At 43.7% G+C, this 3,511-nt stretch overlaps 1 non-coding gene across 1 annotated transcript; it reads left to right on the plus strand.

Moving 5' to 3' along the window:
• The first annotated feature begins 1,474 nt into the window (after window positions 1-1,474).
• Window positions 1,475-1,547, plus strand: TRNAE-UUC. The gene has a single exon. It is a non-coding gene; the product is annotated as a tRNA-Glu (tRNA).
• Window positions 1,548-3,511: the final 1,964 nt, after the last annotated feature.

Below are 3,511 nucleotides of genomic sequence, written 5' to 3' on the forward strand. Positions count from 1 at the left end.
TCCATCTCTAACAAAGCGACCTCTTCGACCTTTAGTAGATGAATCATCTGACATGCTTTCAGATTTCCACAGGAGAATCAGTCTCACAACGCACCGGGAACATGGCATCTTACCATTTTCACACCTCAGACAAACCAAGACAGGAGATGCCCATTTCACCTTGTGGGAATAAAGCGCCAGCCCAGGACCACGCTCAGTGGCATCAGCCCCTGTGTTTCTCTTCCTTCCATCTGAGCTCCCCAGCGTGCCTCAAAATGGGGTCATCGAGCTCTCTCACATAAACTTAAATCTTTATTGTGATCAGACTCTAAACGGTGCGATGAACACACACCACAAATGAACAAGTGAGTGCTCACAATCTCCCTTTGTCTTCTACAGCACGTGTGAAACGTCGAGGAGGCGCTGCCGGGAGGAAAGAGGACAGATTCGAGTGGAGGGTGAGGAGGAAGAGTGAGGAAGAGTCATGAGAAAATTGGGTGGAGGGGGCAAGAGAGCAGAGCAAGGGACAGAGAGCCTGCTATAGCGGAGACCCTGGGGTGAAGGATGGGGAAGAAGGATTTTAGGATGCTTGGCTGTGTGTGCGATGCACTCATTTATTTTATTTTATTTTTTTGCGATGCACTCATTTAAAACACTGAACCCTTCTCCCAAGAAAAGCCACAAGAAATATCTCTGTGACTGTTTCATCTTCTGGCCCTTAACTGTTATTTCCAGAGGGGCTCCTACCGGGCCACATGGGAAACTCTGCGTGGTCACTACTCTGTCTCCCCTTTCTACCTCCTCCTCTGGGTCAAAACAAAGCTCCCATCACATTCCTTTGTACACACAGATACTTGGTGAGGGACATGAAGACTTTCACAGAGGTATTCAAAACCCAGCCCCATCCTGTCACATACGGACTTGCTAATAAGTAGAACTGTTTGAAAATAGAATCATGTACCTGGTTAGGTCATGATTTGCCCAGAATACTGGCAATATTCAAAATGTAACTGCATCTGGACCATTTCCAGGTTATTATAGGAGTCCCTTCACTGGGTGAGAATTTAGATGTCAAGCTTGCTTGCTGGCTTGCTTGCTTCGCTTCAGTCATGTCCAATGCTTTGCGACCCTATGGACCATAGCCCGCCAGGCTCCTGTGTCCATGGGATTTCCAGGCAAGGGTTAGGTGGGTTGCCATTTCATTCTCCAGAGGATCTTCCTGACCCAGGGGTCGAACCCACATCTCTTGTGTCTCCTGCATTGGCAGGCGGGTTCTTTACCACTAGTGCTGCCTGGGAGGCCCAGATGTTAAGACCATCAGGATATCTGCAATTCTGGGTTTGCTATTCTATAATTGTTGCTTACTGCCCATCTACACACTTAGAGATGTGAAAAGAATTCTTTTTTTGGGGGAACTAATCATGGTACATTGATTAGACCATGTTATTTATAAACTAGAAAAAGAGAGTGGATGAAAGATGTCAAAGCAGGAAATTGCCCTGTGGTCCAGTGGTTAGGACTTGGCACTTTCACTGCTGAGGGCCCAAGTTCAATCCCTGGTAGGGGAACTAAGATCTCACAAGTCGCAGGGAATAAAGATATCTAAAAAAGAGATATCTAAGCAGAGTTACCCTTTTGGCTTACATGATTATTCTTCTCCTCTCTTAAATAATACTTTGGTTTGGGACAAGACATTCATTTTGAACTCTTTATACTCTCGGATTATCTACTTAGACCTGAATGTCCCCTTTGATATCCACATTTTATAACAGAGCAGAGACTGTCCCAAGGCTGAGGGAGTGATGAATGGACCCTGTCCTGGAGCTGTGGTGTGTGGGACAAGGTGCCGTGTGTCATCACTCAATGCCCCACTTCCCCTTCAAGGAGATGAGGCTGGCAGCTTTTTTATCACTTCCTGGCTTCCCGTCACATACTATTTAATGGGGCAGGATAATTGACAGGATGTATACCGAGTTATGAGTAATACTCTTCCCCTAACAGCACCTAATCTTTTATTTGGTTGCTGTTACCCTATCATTAGCATTTCTCACCAGGACAAGAGGTCTGCCTCGTGAAAGAGCTGACATATTTGTGAGGAAATAAACTTGCAACCAAGGTAACTAATTTCATTTGCAGAAAATTTAGGACTTAGAAGAAGCAAAAGACAAACAAACAAAAAAACCCAAGACAGTCTAAATAGTTTTTAAAAGCTTAGTTACACTCTCACATTTAAAAATACAATGTTACATAAGCTTTGCATATGCAAACCATATGTGATTTTCAAATCCATTCCCTCCTCTGTAAATGAAGCAGTGTATGTGCTCTCTCTCCACCTAACAATTTGATATGAACCCATGCATTATGAACACAGAAACAATTAATTCTAGAAAATGTAACAGTCAATCACTGGCATTTAAGTATTTATGTATACATATATTTGCATTTTATCCTGCAAAAGCAATAAGTCAAATATTAAAAAGCACATTTCCTGTCATAAGGAAATAAACTGGGAAAGTGACTTTGCCTCTGCTGGTGCAGTGACATGAATACCCTTCCAGTTGAGCCAAGTCTGGTCAACTAGTCTTCTGTTGCCTGATGCTCCTCTGTCTTCCTGAACGTTCCCAATTACACTCTCCCATTTTCCACCTTGTTTCTAAGCCTTCTTCTTCAGTTTGTAACTTCATGGGGACACAGTCTGGAATCTTGCAGTTCTTTATACAGTTTTATTATCTCTTGGGAGAAAAGTGACTCCAAAGAGAGAGATGAAACCATACCCTGTAACTTACAAGGCACATTAGGCAGAAACAAAATGATTAACTGAAACCGTCAAACCTGCCTCCAAGAGTACCAAGGAAAGCACAGGAGTGCAAACAACTTGCTAAACACCCTTTCAACTGAACATGGTGCAGGCCCATTGAGGGACTAGAATAACCCACAGTGAACTTCGGATGTCACAGGCTGAAAATCCATAGCATGGAACACACGGAACACCCTCACCCCCACCCCAAAATTGCAAAGACAGTCACACCTGCACAGACAACTCTTTTTTCCGCCAGTCATTTTTGAGCATGCCCACCCTCCTTGCTCCCTACGACCACAATACCCCACGCAAAAGCTGATCAGGGAGACATCTCTGAGCATTGCCCCCCTATCCTAGCTTGGCTGCCTTGCAAAACAGCCTTTTCTCTCTCTGAGAATGGTCTTACCGTTGCCTTGGTGCCTGGTCTTTATGCAACCAGCAATGAGCCCACTTGCTCCACTACAGAGAGACAGAGTTATTCCCCCTCGTTCCCTTTACCTTTATTACCAGGGACCTCTTTCTCCTTCTCTATTTCTCTAACCTTGCTGTCTCTTTAAAACACTTAAAATAATTTTATCAAGTCTAAATATATGAGAAAAATGTATTCTTTGGTTTACTACTTATGCAAAAATATTTAATCATTAGTCAGTGGGTAGGACCGAGACTGATAAATACTATCCTGTATTTTTCCTTCTCTGTCGTGCAAGTTTCTGCTACCATTGGGTGCAACAC

This window comes from Cervus canadensis, chromosome 31, assembly GCF_019320065.1.
Source record: "Cervus canadensis isolate Bull #8, Minnesota chromosome 31, ASM1932006v1, whole genome shotgun sequence".
NCBI lineage: Eukaryota > Metazoa > Chordata > Mammalia > Artiodactyla > Cervidae > Cervus > Cervus canadensis.